Source organism: Lepus europaeus, chromosome X, assembly GCF_033115175.1.
Source record: "Lepus europaeus isolate LE1 chromosome X, mLepTim1.pri, whole genome shotgun sequence".
Classification (NCBI taxonomy): domain Eukaryota; kingdom Metazoa; phylum Chordata; class Mammalia; order Lagomorpha; family Leporidae; genus Lepus; species Lepus europaeus.
Genome location: NC_084850.1, coordinates 73,843,524 through 73,865,584, shown reverse-complemented (window position 1 = coordinate 73,865,584; position 22,061 = coordinate 73,843,524). Strand labels below are relative to the sequence as shown.

The 22,061-nt window shown below is 38.8% G+C and overlaps 1 pseudogene; it reads right to left on the bottom strand.

The window, feature by feature from the left end:
• The window catches only part of LOC133752686 (eukaryotic peptide chain release factor subunit 1-like), a 143,231-nt pseudogene that overhangs the window by 61,206 nt on the left and 59,964 nt on the right, over positions 1-22,061 (bottom strand).

Here is a 22,061-nt window from a genome sequence, read left to right as displayed (position 1 = left end):
ATGGAGTCCAGATTCATGAATGTCATGTGTGTGGCTTTTCTTCTGAATGAAAATACATTTTAGGACATTCTACCTAATTTTTAATACTTCAGTAAACTTTTCACAAATAGATTATCTCTATATCATCACCTACTTAGTGATCGTTGTCTTTTACTTGTGGAACATAGCATAATTTGTAGAAACTGTTGACCACGCTTTCATAATTGGCTGTTTCTTTTCAGTGGTTTTCTTGGCTAGCTGTCAGCCTGGTTTCTGCATTGTCCACAGGTCTTTGAACTCTGGTCTGTCCCTAATCTTGAGCAGACACTAAAATGCACAACATACTACCTTGGCAACTTGTGTAGAATGCACTGACCACAGTGAGCCATGCTTCCTGTCACACCTCAGACGTCCTGCGGTCTCTTCACTCTCCCCATGCCATTTGTCCAAAGTCTTCTCACTGCTTAACATTTTCTATCAAGCAAAAATAGGTGTTCTGTTTGATTTTTAGATATTTGTGGATTTCTGAGATTAAGAGTGTTTTCTTTATTGTAATAGCCTTTTAAAATAAAGCTTCACCTTATCTCAAGTTGTAATTTTTTTATTATTGGATACGGTATCATTTCAGGTTTCTAATTTTCTCTTTTGCCCTTTGACTGTAACTGCCATCAAAAGACATGTTCCCTTTTTCTTTTCACTATAATGATTAACTTTTCTTTCCATTGTAATTTCTTTCCAGTATAATGATTAAATATATCAGTTATGTCAGATAAATAAGCAAGCCTGACTGTCCAATTAGCTTCTTTAAATATTTTAAACCACACTGGTTTCTTATCTTGCAGAAGCACTAACATTGTGTTCAGTAAAGACTGTACCTCAGCATGAAATGAGGTTGTAAATGATTAGCTTTCGAGTTACCACAAAATAAAGAGAATAATCTTAAATTTATCACATCAATCTTATTAAATTTACATTTTTATACAACACTAAGTAAATTATTTGGTTCAGCTGACTTTTTTGGCAAGCATCTCAACTGACAGAAGTTAGTTTCCATACAGGGGATAGTACTTTGTTCTGTATACATTCCTGCTTTCTAGATACTATGTATGAACCTACTTAAAAAATGTATTTATTTATTTGAGAGGTAGATATAGAAAAACAACCGGAGATCTCCCAATCCACTGGTTTACTCCTCAAATGCCGGAAACATCTGGGACAGGGCCAGGCTTAAGTCAGGAGCCTAGAACTCAACCTGGGTCTCCCACGTGGATGGCAGGTACCTGAGCCATCATCTGCTCCCTCCCTGGCTGCATATTAGCAGGAAGCTGAGATCAGGAGTGCATTTAGACTCAAACTCAGGCCATCCAATATGGGATGCAGGTTTCTTAACTGATGTATTAACCTCTGAGCCAAATGCCTGCTTCTGATATAGTCTTTAATAATATCTTAGCACATATATGTGTATATATATGTATATATACACAAATATGTATAGTCCTAGTAATCTTATGTTGTATGTTATAAGAAATACTAAAATTTCTGTGTAAAATATCTGCTTCTGTCAAGTTTTAAACAAATACACTTCCTTTAGGAGAATTATTTTAGTTTTGAGATAATTTCATTTTTTATTCATCGATATTTATTTATTTTTCATTTTATTGAAAACCAAAGAAACAGAAAAAAATGCCTGCAGCAGCCATGGCTGAGCTGGGCCCAAGCCAGGAGCTTAGGACTCCATCTAGGTCTCCCATGTGAGAGGTAGTGACTCATGTACTTGAGCCATAATCTGCTGCTTCCTGGGCTGTGTATTAACAGGAAGCTGGATCATAGTTGGAGGAGCCAGGACCCGAAGCAGACTCTCCAATATGTGGTGTGGGTATCTCAAGCAGTGACTTAACTGCTGTGCCAAATGCCCACCCCTATCTATATTTGCATATAATTTACATATAATGCAAATGACACCTAAATTTTGCTGGCTTTGTTGCATTAGAGGTTAATATTATCTCTACAACTATAGGTTGTAGTTTAGAATTTTACCATCAATTATGTCTAACATAGTGATCTTAGTTTATGAAGTACTGTAATTTGAAGTAAATCTAGTGTAGACTATAGCCACCTTCATTTTTCCCCCTAGAATCACTTCCATCATTAGCATTTAGTTTATGACAGCAATCATATCCAGAAAAAATACTTTTTTAAAAAAGATATATTTATTTATTTGAAAGGCAGAGTTTACAAGGTGAGGGGGGAGTGGGAGAGATATCTTGCATCTGCCGGTTCACTCCCCACATGGCCTCAACAGCAGCTGGGCCAGTCCAAAGCCAGGAGCCAGGAGCTTCTGTGTCTACCATGTAGGTGCAGGGGCTCAAGCACTTGGACCATCTGCTGCTTCCCCAGCCACATCGCAGATGATGAATCAGAAGTGAAGTAGCTGGGACTCGAACCAGCACCCCTATGGGAGGTCGATGTCATAGGCAGCGGCTTTACTTGCTACACCACAATGCCAACACCTATGCTTTTTCTTAACAAAAAGTTTAGTGAAGTTTTTTATTCCTTCAATACATTAAAGTCAAATGTAAATAATACACATTTTACTTTCTTCATATAGCCAGTAATGTTAAACTGCAAACATTTTAAAGGTTTTATTAAAAATGGTAACTTACAATTCATACAGATGAATAAATCCTACATTTTTGTGTACATTTGTATTCATTTGACAAACTAATGTAAAATATTAACACTCTTTGTAGTCTTGCTATGTCTACCTAGTCAGTATCTAATACTATGGAGACATTACCACATGAATACAACAAAACACACCAAATAATCTATACCATGTACGAGGAGAAAGTACACAAAATGCATGCTTGAATGTTGTGACAATGTCAGTTACCATCAAAATATCTAACACTTACCTCCAATTTTTGTAATTTCATTTTGTGGTCTGTCCACAAATAATGTACAGAGAGGGACAACCCTTTAAGTAACACACAGTGGGCAGTGGTGGCTCACTATTTTGTAAGAATGATGAAAACACAATAAATGCAACTGGTTGGTTTAAGATTTATGTTTCTTACCATGCTACTTATTTTGAGATCTTTTGGTAACTTTGTTTTAGAAAAAAAAAATAGCTTGAAGATTGTTGTTTCTTCACATCTAAGGATGTTGCCATTTATTTTACTACAAAATAGTTTACAGTTCAAAGATGTGTGCTATTTTTTTTAATTTATTTTATTTATTTGAAAGAGTTACAGAGAGAGGTAGAGACAAAGAGGTCTTCCATCTGCTGGATCACTCCCCAGATGGCTGCAATGGTCAGAACTATGCCGATCCGAAGCCAAGAGTCAGGAGCTTCTTTCAGGTCTCTCACGTGGGTGCAGGGGCCCAAGCACTTGGGCCATCTTCCACTGCTTTCCCAGGCCACAGCAGAGAGCTGGATCAGAAGAGGAGCAACCGGGACTAGAACTGGCACCCATAAGGGATGCTGTTGCTTCAGGCCAGGGCTTTAACCCGCTGTGCCACAGCACCAGCCCTGTACTATTACTTATAATGCAGTAGATGAAACACTGTTTCCAGACTGTACTGAGCTTGTCGGTGGCCTGCTTTCACACAAGAAGAAACAAAGGAGTGTCTAACATTTATGCACTTTTTTTCCAGTCTGAGAACATAATGGAGGTATCCTTGCACCACTGTTCATGTTATTTTTAAATCCAGATTTAAATGGTATTTTTTTTCATTGCTCCTTCACTGTCTTAAAATATTACTGAGACTTAGTCCTTAATCATCTTTTTGTTTTCTTTCTTTCTTTCTTTCTTTCTTTCTTTCTTTCTTTCTTTCTTTCTTTCTTTTTTTTTTTTTGACAGGCAGAGTTAGACAGTGAGAGAGAGAAAGAGAGAAAGGTCTTCCTTCCGTTGGTTCACCCCCCCAGTGGCTGCCACGGCTGGCATGTTGCAGCCTGTGCACTGTGCCGATCCGAAGCCAGGAGCCAGGTGCCTCCTCCTGGTCTCCCATGCGGGTGCAGGGCCCAAGCACTTGGGCCATCCTCCACTGACTTCCTGGGCCACAGCAGAGAGCTGGCCTGGAAGAGGAGCAACTGGGACAGAATCTGGTGCCCCAACTGGGACTAGAACCCGGGGTGCCGGCACCGCAGGCAGAGGATTAGCCTAGTGAGCCGTGGAGCTGGCCCCCTTTGTTTTCTAAAAATTAGAAGTAGTTAAGTGGTAAACAATAGAGTTGTAGGAACAATAAGAACAACAAAAATACTTCACCTACTTTCCATTCCTTACATTTCTTGGATATGAATTCCTTCACTTTTATAAATATTTTATTTTTATATACACATGCCTATATCATTTTATATAAATGTGATTCTTCTATTCTTCTCCCTCATGTTAGTCTCACATCCAGTTTTCGTATAGATAACCTATGTTAATAATTTATGGTAGATCCTTCAATATTTTCAGGCATGTTCATTTTATCAAACAGGATTAGGTTTAATTATAGGTAACAGAAAAGCACAATTGATTGTGGCATCAACTAAAGAAAATAATTTTTATATATCCATTAAGTAAAAGAATCTTATGGTCAGAGAAATAACGGCAGCTATGGTATCTTTGCTTTATGAAATCGTCAGGGACCCAGTAATTTCCAGTTTACTGTATGATCATTTTGCCCTGTTTCTTATGCTTTTTTATGGCTGCTAGTGCTCCAGTCATTATGTTTGCATTTTAGACAGTAGGATAGAGAGGGAGAGAAGACTGGTCAATATCTTCTTTTATTCTTAATATTTTATTATGAAAATTTTCAAACATACCAAATTGAAAATAGTAAAATTAACACTAACATACCCATAACATATTAAAAATTATTCATATTCAGAGATATTGCTGAAATTTTAAAAGAAAAAGAAGTTATAATGGCTCTTTTAAATACTTTTGCATGCATCTTAAAGAGGGTTATTTTCTTGTACAACTACAACATAATATGTAACCCAATTATCAATGATCCTCTTTTTTTAAAGATATATATATTATTATTTATTTGAAAGAGTTACACCGAGGAGAGGCAGAGAGAGAGAGAGAGAGAGAGAGAGAGAGAAGTCTTCCATCCAATGGTTCACTCCCCAGTTGGCCGTAACAGCCAGAGTTGTGCCAGTCCAAAGCCAGGAGCCAGGAGCTTCTGGGTCTCCCACGCGGGTGCAGGGGCCCAATTGGGCCATCTTCTACTGCTTTCCCAAGCCATAGCAGAGAGATGGATCAAAAGTGGAGTTGGCTGGCGCCGCGGCTCACTAGGCTAATCCTCCACCTGCGGCGCTGGCACCCCGGGTTCTAGCCACTGTCGGGGCGCCAGATTCTGTCCCAGTTGCCCCTCTTCCAGTCCAGCTCTCTGCTGTGGCCAGGAGTGCAGTGGAGGATGGCCCAAGTGCTTGGGCCCTGCACCCACATGGAAGACCAGGAGAAGCACCTGGCTCCTGGCTTCGGATTGGCGCAGCGCACCGGCTGCAGCGGCCATTGGGGGTTGAACCAACAGAAAAAGGAAGACCTTTCTCTCTGTCTCTCTCTCTCACTATCCGCTCTGCTTGTCAAAAAAAAAAAAAAAAAGAAGAAAAGAAAAAGAAAAAGAAAGTGGAGTAGCCAGGTCTTGAACCAACACCCATATGGGCTGCCAGCGCTTCAGGCCAAGGTGTTAACCCGCTGTACCACAGCGCCGGCCCCAATAATCCTCTTGTATTATCCAGTAGCCGTTCATATTCATAGCTGTCTAATTGCCTCACAAATAGATTTATGTTATTTTGAACTGGAGTTCATTTAAAGATACACATTGTTTGGTATTTCTCTTGATTCTCCTCTAATATAGAACACTTTTAAATTTTTTTCTTTGAAATAAGAGTAGGTCAATTATATCATAGAAAACCCCATATCATATATTTGTTTAGTTGTTTCTGTTTGATGGTATTAACTTTGTTCTATCACTTCTTTTCACTGTTTAAGAAAGGCTAAACATTTCTGGGATTAATATGTGTCATGTAATGCTGACTGCTTCATATTACATCACTCCAGAGACTTATAATTTCAAATTATTCAAGTAATAATGATGCCATTTGATTATACTAACTCATTCCAAGACTTACCGTAAAACTACATTAATCAAGATAGAATGAAATTAATGAAAGAATTGATAAATCAGTGTTCTATCAATCAAGAATAGAATATTCAGAAATAGTTTCACATGTTTATGGTCAATTATGTTTCTGACAGAGGTGCCAAGGTAAATGAATGGGGAATGATTGTTAACAAATGTTGTAGAACAATTGAATGCCTGTTCATGCAAAGTGATGACCTCTGTTCATACCTCAAATCTCAAGTCATAAAACTGATTTTAAAAACTAAAACAGTGAAGCTTTTTGAAGAAAAAAATGGGAGAGACTCTTCACATTAGAATAGGCAAAGCATTTTTTAAACAGTATGCAAAAAGTGATAACCATTACAAATCAGATTGATAAGTTGCATGTCACCAATTTTTAGAAAAAAGTTCTGATTTTTCTTAAATATGGTTTAATACACTTCTCAATTTCTGTCACAACACTAAGATTTCTCTGGTTAAGATATCTCTGCATAATTTACAGAGAGTTCAGAGCTAGAATTTCAGACCTTCCTATTTATGTTTATTTCTGTAAGTGTAATACATATCAATGTATTTTGATAAACACGTTACAATATGTTTGTTAACACATGCAAAATGTATCACTGAGAACACATTAATTAAAGCAATCTAAAACTTTTGCATCATTTCCAAACTTAAATAATAAAAACAAAAATTACAAAGAATGGCATACCCTAAATGTATCATGTGAAAAACACATGTATTAAAAAATGTAAATTAACAGCCAATGTCTCAGGTCTTGTCATATCACATTAGATCCATTTACAGTTGCAAAACTTTAAAGCAGTGCTGTAAAGAAAGCATGTTTTCTCACTGCTGAATTTTCTACAAATAAGCAACAGAGATCAGAAGAAAGGACTGTTCCAGTGTTGTCTCCCAACTCAGTGAATACTGAAGGGTTGACTCTTCTCACTGGAGGCTGACACAACCAGTTACACATCAACCCACAGACATTTGGACCTCTGAGTACAGTTGAGAACCAGAAGCTTTACACTGAAGTCATACTACCTTCATTCAAGTGAAATGAGATTATTAGAATGATAAGCAGGTTTGTAACCTGGGAACAAGGGCCTAGTTCAGGCCAATAAAGTCAACAGTGAGTGGATTAAGTAAGTGAAGATTGGCAGTCAGGCACTAACACGGTAAAAGCACCCAGCAAATTGCACCCCATTTACCTTAGTGTGAGAGTGATACTAATTAATTTTTAAGATTATTTATTTGAAAGAGATACAGAAAGAGAGATCTATCTTCCATCCACTTGTTCACTCCTCAGATGGCTGCAATGGCAAGGGCTGGGCCAGGCTGAAGCCAGGAGCGAGGAGCTTCTTCTGAGTCTCTCACATAGGTGCAGGGGTCCAAGGACTTACGTCATCTGCTGCTTCTTTCCCAGGCACATTAGCAGGAAGCTGGATTGCAAGTAGAGCAGCTGGGACTTGAACTGGTGCCTATATGGGATGCCGGCCCTACAGGTGGAGGTGTAGCCCTGTGCCACAGCACCAGCCCATACCAATAAATTTTTAAAACCTTTGGTTCTTTGATTCATCTGCTATAATTTTTTCTCATTGATACCACTGGGTATACCCTAGAGGTTTTGCTTACTGTCACCACCTGTAGCATGCTATGACTTTGCCGGTCAGCTTACTTCAATTCTTTTTTTTTTTTAATTTTTTTCCCCTCTTTCTTTTTTGACAGGCAGAGTGGACAGTGAGAGAGAGAGTCAGAGAGAAAGGTCTTCCTTTTTCCGTTGGTTCACCCCCGCAATGGCCGCTGCAGTCGGCGCACTGCGCTGATCCGAAGCCAGGAGCCAGGTGCTTCCTCCTGGTCTCCCATGCGGGTGCAGGGCTCAAGCACTTGGGCCATCCTCCAGTGCCTTCCCGGGCCACAGCAGAGAGCTGGACAGGAAAAGGAGCGACCGGGACAGAATCTGGTGCCCTGACCGGGACTAGAATCTGGGGTGCCGGCGCCGCAGGTGGAGGATTAGCCTATTTAGCCTCTGCGCCGGCCAGTTTACTTCAATTCTGACAGCCAGCCTAGCTATGAAGCATGAGCTTCAGGTTGTCAGGTTAACTTTTGGATCCAATGTGGTTAAGTCCATGATGCCAGAAGCTACGTCCTATAACCCTTCCACTGTCTTTCCTCCCACAATTTTTACTATGAGAGGTGCTTTTAAGTCCTACATTTAAAACAGATGCCTGAACCTCACCAAGAAGTCATGAAATTATAATATATATAAGTATATATATAGTGTATATTACATATATATATATATATATATGTCTTGGAACATTATAGTTAGTGGTGCATTAAGCCTGTGATTATAAAGTAAATTGAAAATATGTTATTACAAAAATTAAAGAAAAAAAAAGAAAGCAAGGAGGAGGGATTAAGAGAGGGAGGGAGGGATAGAATTGTGATTATCTTAGAATTATATCTGAAATACATGAAATCTGTTATCTTTATGTTAATAAAAATAAAAAAGTTATAATATTTACATATCAGACCATCTAACACAAGGAAAAACATAACTTCCCTTTTTTCAAGCATGAACCCAATCAAAATTTTTAAAATTGCATATTTTATTTCTGCCAGTTCCAGCAATAGCACTGAAGCCCCATCATAAACATCACAAACTGGTTTCTGGTAGGATAAGATTACAGGACCCTTGTTAAAGCAGGTGATACAAAGGGCTCCAAAAAGCCTGTCATAGGTGGAAGTAGATGGTGCACTAACCCAAATGCTTCATGTATCAGTCTGGCTTTGCAGTGCAATTTGCATCCTTGAAACTGACAGCCTGGAGGGGAAGGGGAAGTGTGAGGGGGGTGAAGTTGAAATTGCCTTTTGTTAGTTCACCCTTTCAACATTAAACAGAGGCTAAGAAGAGAAATGGCTCTAACATTTCATCACATATAGTTCTTATGTAGTCAAAGCTGAGAATGCCATGTAAATGGGTCACTGTGAAATGCAGCAATTTAATTTTACAACAACCAAAGTAAGAAATCAGTGTGATCTCACTTCTATTAACTTTTGCAGATTTACAGCAGTTTAGGTATTTTTGCTTCTATGTATGTAGGTTAAAAAAATCAATTCTTTCATAAAATAAAAGAACAGCCAATTTCATTTAGTAAAACTAAAAGCTGGAATTCTTTCTTAAATTAGTGTAAAGTATCACTTAGGAACTTGGTGGCAAACATATGTATTAATGAGCTTTCCATTACTTTAAAATACCTAAGGAGAGCTTCTTGGGAAGGAAAGGTTTTCTGTGGCTTACAAATTAGAGGTTCACAGCTGAGAATTTGTGGCCCTGTTAGTCTGGCATCTGGTGGAGACTGGCAATGGTGGAACAAGTGCGGAGGAATGATCACATGGTGAGCCAGAATACAGAGAGAAACTAGGCCAATGGGGTATAAATAATCAACCCTCTCATGAGAAGTACTCTCTTAGGCAAGCCCCAATGATGTAAAGGCCTCCCACCAAGCCCATCTCTCAGATACCATAGTTGCATCATGGCTCCACTTTCAATTAATCAACTTTTAACATAAGATTTCAGAGTTTAAACATCCGCATGAGTTTTGGGAGCCAAGTCCTGTCCAATCCTTAACATCTGTTATGCTAATACCATGACACATCAAAGTATAGGATTGGGATTAGTTTTGTTTTCTTTACAATATCCAATGTTCATGGATTAAGTTTTTGAAATGTTCTAATTGTAAGACAGGTCTTCCTTTGGATTCTACCATGGATATGCTCTTGGGGTTGAGTGCTGGGAGTTGAGGCACATTTTTCTGGACTAATGTTAAATACCTGATAGTCATTAAAATCAAAGAATTCATTGTCTCCTTGATATTCCATTCCCCGGAACTCTAATCAGTACTGTGAAATACCTCCAATTCCACCCAATCCTTTCACAAAGCTGGGATCTTTTTGTGATTTATCTATGAAAATTTCCAATATAGCTCCAAATTTTTATATAGTTGTCAACAAACCATTCCTCCAGAGGCATGCTCTCAACTAGCTCATGTTCCTGTCTTCTTTGTGAAATGAGATTTACTCTACTGTTGTTCTGTAGTTAGAAACTTTTCTCCTTTTTTGTGCCTTGGCAATGAAAAAAAAGTATTTCATTATATCTAAATTTTCATATACTATTAGAATCTCTACTGTCTCATTTCCAAAGACTTCAGTATATCTTCAGTTCCTAAAGAGTACTTGTCCATATCCTGGCTGATTTCATCAAGATATCATTCTATTATTTTCTTCTCTTGAATGAATTTTATGTTGGAAAGGACTTTTAAGGTAGATAACTCAATAGTGTGGTTGAATTGGTTTTTAGTAGCGTAGGATGTTAAAAACTGATTAAAAAACTTTTGATTAAAGCCTTTAATCAACTATGTCAAATTAACTCAGGTTTTTAAAGTCAGTTGATTGAACTAAAATGAGAGCAGCCTCATTCACTTTGTTCCCCAAAAGAAACACCTGCTCTGTAGTTTCTGCAACATTTAGCTCATCCATTCTTAAACACGTGAAACACAAGACCAATTGACCTCCTGAACAATGTTCTTTGGGATATCTACAGTGAATTTGTGCTGTATTTCTCTTGAGTTTGCTTGGAGTCTGCCCCAAAGTGCACCACTGTCATTTGCTATAGTTACAGTACAATGTATGTGATTAAGAGCTTGAATATAGAAAACATAAGTGACTCCTTCAATTCAAAATATGAAACAAATGTCCCCCCATAAATTACACACATGAACAGACACTTAAAAAAAAGATATATGTGGAAAGGGTATGTTGCCCAGTGAGTTAAGCTGCCATTTGCAATGTGGCATCCCATATTGGAGTGCCAGTTGGAGTCCTGGCTGCTCTCTCTTTAATCCAGCTCTCTTGCTAAAATGCCTGGGAAAGCAATGAGAAGATGGCCAAGGTATGTGGGCCTCTGCTACCCATGTGGGAGACCTGGATGGGGTTCCTAGTTCCTGGCTTCAGTCTGGTTCAGCTCCAGCTGTTACAGCCATTTAGGGAGTGAATCAGTGGGTGGAAGATACTTCTGTCTCTTTCCCTCTCTCTGTTATTCTGCCTTTCAAACAAATAAATTCAATCTTTAAACAAAATACATATGTAAAGGCACATGCAATGGTGAACAAGTAAATAAAGAAGTTTGATATCATTAGTCATTTGGGAAATTAAAAAGTCATCATGGGATAGATACCACTACATACCTGAAGCGTGTTCATTCTGATAGCCCCAATTCCAATTCAACTCTAAGGGCTACATCCTACCATTCATTTTCAATATAACTCTTTTCCATAACCATGCAAAACCTATATTATGTTATCCTCATTATTACTCACTTGCTCAAACTTACAATTCAGATAGAGTAGGTCTATAATTGCTAAACTATAGCATTGTTTAAAGTAAATCTAATAAATTGAGTCATCTTTTTAAAATTTTTCCTCATTTTTATGAGGTAAAATGGATATACAATGAAATTCACAAATCTAAGTGCTCATTGGATGTTGACTGTATGCGTATACCCATATAAGGCTTGTACATATCAAGATAAAGAATATTTTCATACCCTAGAAGTTCCTATGTATACTTGCCCTGTAAATTTTCATCAATTACATTACATAGTGTGAACATACTTCAAATTAGTCCTACCACTTTCTTCTTATTTATATAACCCTTTCCCCACATTTTTTCCATGCTAAGGATGAAAGAAACTAAAATGAAACATTTTTATTTTAAGATTTTGCCTATTTATTTGAGAGGTAGCATTACAGTCAGAGAGAGGGAGAGACAGAAAGGTCTTCCATCTGCTAGTTCACACCAGAAATGGCCAGAATGGCTGGAGCTGGGTTGATCCGAAGCCAGGAACCAGGAGTTTCTTCCTGGTCTCCCACATGGTGCAGGGGCCCACACACAAGGGTCATCCTCCACTGCTTTCCCAAGCCATAGCAAAGAGCTGGATGGGAAGAGGAGCAGCTGGTATTTGAACCAGAGCCCATATGGGATGCCACAGTGCTGGCATCAAGTGAACATTCTTATAAAGATGTTTTATATACTGTTTATATGCATTTATTCCTAAGTAGATGTCCAGAAGCAATTTTGAAAGAATTGAATTCTAAAAATCTAATATTGCACTTTGGAACTGTTTTTACTCACAATAGTGTAAGCACATAATACTTCCATTTCCTCCTTTCTAAACTAGAGATTAACCATACATTTGCGATTGTGAAAAATAACCTTCTTTTCCTTTCTATCTTCTAATTAACAAAAACTAAGCTACAGGGAGATGACCAAGCGTGACATCCCAGATGGGAGAGGAATTTGTGACCCACGAAGCCATCTTCTCTAGTTCCCCATTTCCCCTTTAAAAGGTCTTGTAGTTAACTTGCAAAGGGAGGCAGGGAAGCATATTTGGGACCACAGAGTCCTCCTTCTTCTGCGTGGCCACTCTAATAAACGAACTATGTCCCTGTATCAACTCTCGGTTCTGGTGTAGTGACCGTTCAGCGTCAAGCGGCCTGGGCCCAATTTTGTTCTGGTAACACTACTTCTGACTCCAAATGTTGGAATATTTATCCCCCCCACCAACTAATTCCTCAACTCCCTGGATACCAATTTGGTGTCCAAAAATTCATATGCAGTGCCGGCATCGCATATGGGTGCCGGTTCAAGTCCTGGCTGCTCCACTTCGATCCAGCTCTCTGCTATGGCCTGGGAAAGCAGAAGATGGCCCAAGTCCTTGGGACCCTGCACCTGTGTGGGAGACCTGGAAGAGGCTCCTGGTTCCTGGCTTCAGATAAGCCAAGCTCTGGCCGTTATGGCCATTTGGGAAGTGAACCAGCAGATAGAAGATTTCTCTCTCTTCTCTGCCTCTGCCTTTCTGTGACTTTGCCTTTCAAATAAATAAAACAAATCTTTTAAACATTTTTTGACATTATCTACCTGGAGTTAGTGTCATATCTCACAAGTTATAGGGTTTAATAACACAAGATGATCCCCACTTTAAATGCCAGTCACAGTCCCAGTTTGCCACCTGCATTTTTTTAATGCAGGTTGCTTTTATTTTTTTAAACATCATCACTTATATTTAAACAGAAATACAGATTATTACAAGGGTATGAAGATAGAACACAAAATGTAGTTTTTTTACTTAAGCAGTTACACGAATGACACTGTTTTTAAGTTTCTTCACTGACAACCCTGTTTTAACCATTGAACAAATTGTACTTAAATCAACGGTACTAAAAATGTAAAAATTCAAACATGAAAATATGAAACAACAACAACAGAAGAACAGGAAGTATCTTCATTACCAAACAGATTAACAAATTCACAGACACTGAGATACTTTCTGAGGCATTTCAAAACACCTACATCAAAGTTTGCATTCATTTGAGAGGTATCAATAGATGTTCAGTGCTGAGACTATTTGTAGCACTTACAGTCTATACAGAGCAGCATTAGACTACTGTGGTTCACATTTGAGAAACACAGATTTAAGCTTTATGCTACAACTTGCCAATTTAACATAGCTAATGCAGTAACTTATTTCATATTTTTTTCTTCTGAAATTCAATAAGCAAGTTATCATTTAGGCACATGGAATAATGCCATGGCTTTTTCCTTATAATAGTAAATTTTAAAATCCAAATACTTTGTATCATGGAAACTTTACCTAGCTGTGCAAAGGCTCCCAAATACAGTACAGTCATAAAGTTTCTTCTTTGTAGATCCCATTAATTTATAGTTATTCTAGTACAGATAATGCTGGACACTACTCCAGATTATTGGGCAACAAAAATGTCAGTGTGTCACTACCTGTATTTAAGTATGAGCATGCCAGCAACCACAAACATGGCAAGTAAATGCCCTCACATGCCTTCCAGTGCTTCTTGGGTTCCTTTCCACATCACAGGAGCTAGTTTAATGGATACTGTCTGGTCTCAACCTATCTCTGAAAGTTCCTTTATTAAAAATTTTAAAATTTAACTAATGGAACATCTACAGGCTCAATAAGCTATTTTTTCTTATTCTTCACTAACTAATTCAAATATAATATGTAATGTTTTAGATTTTTATAGATACCTTATTAAAAATGATTAAAGGCATCTGAAATACCATTAGTGGATAAAATATTAACCAAAAAAAAAACCACTAAGAGTGAGTGTCATTTTTTCCTAACCAGAAAAGCTATGGGATTACTAATGAACACAGATATAATGACACTTTAACCATGCTGTTTTAGAACATCAATAATTAGAGTGCATGAGGCACAGAAAAGAACAGCAGAATTTCAGGAGAAAAATCTAATAAACACTTGAATTTTGGATGCCTTAAATGCAAAAGAGTTCAAAATGCTTATACGCACTATCATTATTTTCATCCTTTAAGTAGTTCAACTCTTTATTTCTAGTTTTATCCAGAAATATAAACCTAACTCATTACATCATGTGTCTTATCAATTTCAGTTTTCAAGTATTCAAGTAATGCAAACCCAAGTATTTTCTTTTGTGGCAACAAAACACTTATGGACTGAGCTTCAAAGGCAGAGAAAAATTAATTAAGAATAACTGATACACTTTTCTGCCCAAAGACGTAAGAACTAGGACTTCACACTTTAATCACACAAATGGTATATAATAAAAGGAAAAAAAGGATGGTTCACTATAACCAATCTCTTCATTTTAAAAGGATTCAAAAACAGTTGCCTTGATATGTGGCTAGATTCCCAGAAACAGGATATTCTGATATCTAAGGAACTATAGAAAAAAACAACAGAATAAGTTCAATTTCCCTGCCATTTTTCCATAGAAATTCCTATTGTTTATTTAGATTTTCTTTGTACTTTTACTAAGATATTTTCTGTTTTCATCTTCTTTCATGGTGATGACCATGTTTCTGTGTGTAGCACAGCCTTAAGCATCTTTTGTAAGGCTGAACGAGTGGTGACAAATTCTTTCAATTTCTTATTGTTATGGAAGGTCTTTATTTCAACTTCATTCATAAATGAGAGTTTTGCAGGATACAGTATTTTGGGTTGACAGTGTTTTTCTCTTAAGACTTGAAATATCATCTTACCATTCTCTCCTTGCCTTGTAGGGTTTCTGCTCCACCATCTTGGTGTCTCCCTGCCACCAGCATTTCTAACACACTGGCAGGAAGTCAGTGGTTTCCATGGCCTCTTTCTCAGGTGCAATGATTTGCTGCAATGGCTCACAGAGTTCTGGAAACATTTTGCTTCTATTACTTGGTATCTTAAGTAGAATACAACTCAGAAACAGTGAAATGAAAGAGATGCATAGGGCAAGGTATGGAGGGGAAGTATCATAACAGAGTACAATATTGTGTACTCTCACCAGGTAGCAACTCTGCAGCTAATCAGTGTAGAATCCAAACAGGAAGCACTTCCAATTACATAATTTAGGAATTACTGTGGAGGTTTTGTCACCAGCAGTGGCTAGTTTGCCTTGAATTTTTCTTGCCTGTGGTGTAATGAATTATAGTTTAGTGAGATGAAAGTTGGGATTGTATGGAGCCGGCGCTGTGGCACAGTAGGTTGATCCTCCGCCTGTGGCGCCTGTATCCCATATGGGCGCTGTTTCTAGTCCTGGTTGCTCCTCTTCCCCTCCAGCTCTCTGCTATGGCTTGGGAAAGCAGTATAAGATGGCTCAAGTCCTTGAGCCTCTGCACCCGTGTGGGAGACCTGGAGGAAGCTCCTGGCTCCTGGCTTTGGATCGGCGCAGCTCTGGCCTTTGGTGACCATTTGGGGAGTGAACCAGTGGACGGAAGACCTTTCTCTCTAACTCTCCCTCTCACTGTCTTTAACTCTACCTCTCAAATAAATAAAATCCTTAAAAAAAGAAAGTTGGGATTGTAAAGCAAAATTTATTAATGTATACTCCAAAAGAAGAATGAGCCAAAAAAAAAAAAAAAAACAAAAAAAGCCGGCGCCGTGGCTCAACAGGCTAATCCTCCGCCTTGCGGCGCCGGCACACCGGGTTCTAGTCCCGGTCGGGGCACCGATCCTGTCCCGGTTGCCCCTCTTCCAGGCCAGCTCTCTGCTGTGGCCAGGGAGTGCAGTGGAGGATAGACCAAGTGTTTGGGCTCTGCACCCCATGGGAGACCAGGATAAACACCTGGCTCCTGCCATCGGAACAGCGCGGTGCGCCGGCCGCAGCGCGCTACCGCGGCGGCCATTGGAGGGTGAACCAACGGCAAAAGGAAGACCTTTCTCTCTGTCTCTCTCTCTCTCACTGTCCACTCTGCCTGTCAAAAAAAAAAAAAAAAAAAAAAAAGAAGAATGAGCCAATCGAGACAGCACTTGGTACTCTTTTCCTTTGGTTTGGGCCTGTATCAATGAAGTGTGACTGATGTTGACTGGTGATGTGGTAGTGATGTTCATCACTGTCATTTTTGATTAACATCTGGGAGTTGCATAAGTTGCACTCTCTGCACATGTGGATTCCAGTATGTATCAGGAATGTCCACTGGGGTTGGAAGACGGGGAGACTGTGATGCTTACCGTATTGTCATGATCATATGATGAAGAAGGGTCTCTCCAATGTCAAACTCAATCCCATTGTGCATTTGCCATAAATTGGACTTTTCTTGTTTGACTTAGTTCCAATTTTATCATCTGAACACTTTAACTCCAAGTTAAACCACAGAGTGAGAGATATGGGGAGGGCCCCAGGCAGACGGCAGGGTCCTTTTCTTTTTTTCAACTTTTATTTAATAAATATAATTTTCCAAAGTACAACTTTTGGATTATAGTGGCTTTCCCCCTAAGAACCTCCCTCTCACCTGCAACCATCCCATGTCTCATTCCCTCTCCCATCCCATTCTTCATCAAGATTCATTTTCAACTATCTTTATATACAGAAGATCTACTTAGTAATTACTAAGTAAAGATTTCAACAGTTTGCACCCACACAGAAACACTAGGTATAAAGTACTGTTTCAGTACTAGTTACAGCATTAGTTCACATTGTAGAACACATTAAGGACAGAGATCTTACATGGGGAATAAGTGCACTATGACTCCTGTTGTTGACTTAACAAAATGACACTCTTGTTTACGGTGTCAGTAATCACCCCAGGCTCTTGTCATGAGTTGCCAAGGCTATGGAAGCCTTTTGAGTTCACCAACTTCAATCTTATTTAGACAAGGCCATAGTCAAAGTGGAAGTTCTCTCCTCCCTTCAGAGAAAGGTACCTCCTTCTTTGATGGCCCATTCTTTCCACTGGGTTCTCACTCACAGAGATCTTTCATTTAGGTCATTTTTTTTTTGCCAGAGTGTCTTGGCTTTCCATGCCTGAGAAACTCTCAAGTGCATAGTCAGATCTCATAGTTGGATCCAAATGCCTTAAGGGCTGATTCTGAGGCCAGAGCACTGTTTAGGACATCTGCCATTCTATGAGTCTGCTGTGTATCCTTCTTCCCATGTTGGATTGTTCTCTCCTTTTTAATTCTATCAATTATTATTTGCAGGCAATAGTCTTGTGATCCCTTTGACACTTAATCCTATCATTTTCATTATCATCAATTATGAACTGAAACTGATGACTTGGACTAGTGAGATGGCATTGGTACATGCCACCTTGATGGGATTGAATTGGAATACCCTGGCACGTTTCTAGCTCTACCATTAGGGGTAAGTCAAATTGAGCATGTGCCGAACTGCACATCTCCTCCCTCTCTTATTCAGCAGGGTCCTTTTCTTCACCACTGGAAGAGAGTCTTGTGGCCTTTCCTCAGTTGCTCATGTCTAACTTTTCCTGACAGTTTCCTCACATAGGTGTGATTATTAACTCAGTCTCTAGTCCCCTCTGTCCCACCTCCCCAGATTATAAGATGTGACTCAAAGTCCCAGACTCCGATCATAGCTTGTTGTTTTTGGTAAAAAAAAAAAAAGTCAGGTTAGGGACTTAGTTGTATAGCATCTTGTCAGTTGTCCCCTCAGTAGACCAAAAGGTGTTCCTATCAGCTAGGAGATTCTAAGATTTTAAATAAACTCTGTCAGAAACCAGGGACCGAAATTCAGTAGTAGAAGAAAAGATACTTTTGTCATTCCCATCACTTAGCGATTACAAATGTCTTTTTAAAAATTAGTTATTTTATTGTTTAATGAATACAAATTGTGTATGTACAACTTTAGGAATACAGTTTTTCTTCCCACCATATCCACCCTCCCACCCACAGTCCCACCTCTCCTATTCCTCCCTCTCCTCTTCCCAGTACCACTCTCCACTAAGATTCATTTTCAATTTAACTTTGTACACAGAAGACCAACTCTATACTAAGTAAAGATTTCAACAATTTCTACACACATGCACACGCTTACACACACAAAACTGAGAACAAGTATCACAGTTGACTCTCATAATACAACTCATTGAAGACAGAGGTCCTGCGTGGGGAGTTAGTGCACAGTGACTCCTGTTGTTAATTTAACAATTAACACTCTTTTAAATTTTTTTTTTATTTTACAGATAGACAGTGAGAGAGAGAGAGAGAGAGAGAGAGAGACAGAGAGAAAGGGCTTCCTTCCATTGGTTCAGCCCCCAAATAGCTGCTACAGCCCGTGCTGTGCTGATCTGAAGCCAGGAAACAGGTGCTTCCTCCTAGTCTCCCACACGGGTGCAGGTGCCCAAGCACTTGAGCCATCCTCCACTGCCTTCCCGGGTCACAGCAGAGAGATGGAGTGGAAGAGGAACAACCGGGACTAGAACCCAAAGCCCATATGGGATGCCAGCACCGCAGACGGAGGATTAACCAAGTGAGCCACGGCTCCAGCTCCCAACAATTAACACTCTTATGTATGACGTCAGTGACCACCCAAGCCTCTTGACATGAGCTGCCTAGGCCATGGAAACTTTTGAATCCACAAACTCTGTTAGTATTTAGATGAAGCCATAAGCAAAATGGAAGTTCTCTCCTCCTTTTAGAGAAAAGTATATCCTTCTTTGACAGCCAAGTCTTTCCATTGGGATCTCACAGAGATCCTTCATGTAGAATACTTTTTGCTACAGTGTCTTGGCTTTCAACAAATGTCTTGAGAGTACTGTGTCAAGAATTGGGGACTGGGCTGGTGCTGTGGCATAGTGGATGAAGCTGCTGCCTGCCAATTTGTGTCCTGGCTGCTCTACTTTTGATCCAGCTCCCTGCTATTGTGCCTTGGAAAGCAGTGGAGGATGTCCTAAGTGCTTGGGCCCCTGTATCCGCACAGGATACCCAGAAAAATCTCCTGGCTCCTGGCTTTGAATTGGCACAGCCAGCTCTGGCTGTTGTGGCAGTTTGGCGAGGGAACCAGCATATGAATGATCTCACTTTCTCTGTCTCTCTGAACTCTGTCTTTCAAATAAGTAAATAGATGTTTTTAAAGAAGTAGGAACAAAGACCAAATATACCTTTTTTACTCTAATATGCCACATTCATATCCCTACCATTACTGGACTTCTTTGGGCCCATTACAACCATTAAAAATGCTATTTTTAATATTTTCAGCATTTATTTGTATAAAATAGTACTAACCGCATTATTTTCTGTAGTGTTTTTTGACTTATAAACAACAATGATAACAAAATTACCCCGTTCATTATATGAGCTTACTTGAAAAAATTCAGGGAGAAATAGATTTAAAAGATAAATTTGTGTTGGTGCCAAAAATATTGAAAAGCATACATAATACTTATTTTGCACGAACTTTTTGAAGACCCCCCTCATGTGTGTATGTATATCTAGATATACATACATATTATATATATATTATATATATACATATATAACCTTATGCTCAAAATTAGCAGATATTCACAATGTTTGTTGAATTTCCTTAATACATTGTGTTGGAAGAGCTACAAAGCGTATGTGTGTGTGTGTGTGTGTGTATGTGAGAGAGAGAGAGAAAGAGAGAGAGAGACTCTTTCATCTGCTGGTTCATTCCCCAAATGCCTGCAATAGCTGGGGCTGGAGCAGGTCAAAGCATTGAGCCAGGAACTCCATCCATGTCTCTCATGTAGGTGTCAGGGATTCAAGTATCTGAACCATTATCTACTGCTTTTCCTATGGTTCACATTAGCAGGAAGCTGAATCAGAAATAGAGACAGGACTGGGCCCCAGACACTCTCATATGAAATAAGCATCCCAAGTAGCAGTTTAACCCACTGTTCCACAATGCCTGCACCTTGTATTATCTACTTATAGTCAACATAGTTATGGTTTCTTAAAATTTTTACTTTCATTTTATATGAAAGAAAGACAGACACAGAGTGATCTGCCATCCACCGATGCATTCTCCAAATATCTACAAAATCCAGGGCTAGGGCATGCCCAAGTCAGGGGCACCAGAACTCAATCTGAGTCTCCCACGTGGGTGGCTGGGATCCCAGTACTTGAGCCATCGCATCCTCTCAAGGGAGAGCATTATAAGGAACTTGGTTCCGAAGTGGAGGAGAGACTTAAAAAACAGGTGCTCCATATGGGCTATGGGTATCCCACATGGTAGCTTAATCGCCATGCCTAACACCCACCCCCTATAGTTATGGTTTTAAAAAATATGATTGAATCATGTAAATACTTCAAATTTATAGCATATTTAAATATCAGTATGGTGATGGATTTTTTTTAGATTTGTAGTTTCTAAAAACTGTGTGAACATATCACATGTACACTGGATGCCAATTTTAACCCACAATTTATCACCACCTCATATTACTCTGATAAATGTGTCGTCCTTCACTATATTTTCTTTTTCAGAAATATCATCAAAAATAGGATTTACACACAATGGACTAAACAAAGAGATATAAATATGACTTGGTTTCAGTGATTCAAATTAAATTGTTACATCTGCATGAGACTCTTCATGCTTTTTAAGGTTTAAAGTGTTACACCAGTTAACATCCTAATATTAGATGCAGCCAGTCTGGCTTCCTCAGTTTCTTTATGAAGAAAAAAGTGTTTACTCTTGCCTTACATGTATTTCTCAAAATTATTTCTTTCCTGTAGAACGTGACTCTGATTATATGATTTGTGACTCTTTTAGTGACAGCACCAGCACTTCATGACAAAAAATGACTTATGATGAATTTACTGGTATCATTCTATTGGGGAAAAATTAATATCTTTTCTCACAACAAGTTTCCTCCTGAGGCATCTATAACAAAAGATGGATTAACAGGAGAAAAACATAGACATTTATATTCTTATTTTTAAAATATATTTAAAAGGGACAGAAACACATAGAGAGATTGCTCATTCACTAATTTATTCCCCAGATGCCCACAAGAGCCAGAGTTGGACCAGGCTGAACCCCGGAGTCTGGAACTCATACCAGGTCTCTTACGTGGGTAGTAGGGATCCAACTCTATGAGCTATCACTTTCTGTTTCCCATTGTGCACATTAGCAGGAATCTGGATAAAAAGCAAAGCCAGGACTTGAATCATGGACTCTAGTATGGGATGAAGGAGTCTCAAATGTTCATCTTAATCTCTGTGTCAAACACTCACCCTACAAATTTCACATAGGTTTTATGTGACACAGGAACGTTCAGAAATAAACATCAGTACAAACAAGTACACCTGTATATTTTTATGTTTGGTTTGATTAAGAAGTACCTAATTCTGAACGAGTATGATATAATGTTAATATATTAGTATGCATCTTGGAATTAGGCCTGTTTGTTCAAATTCTCCTTGGTTTCTCTGTGTTTTTGAGGACAAAGATGTTCCTTTCACCCATGAAAGGGGAGAGCATCTCTGTAACAGATATCTAATGCCTTGACTTGGAATAAAATTAGCTAAGTATTTTACATACTGCATCAGAAGAGAAAAGTGGTAGAAATTCAGAGACCTTGCTACTGTTGCTATTTCACCTAAATACAAGGTGCTATATATTGGGATAACTTGTCCTGAA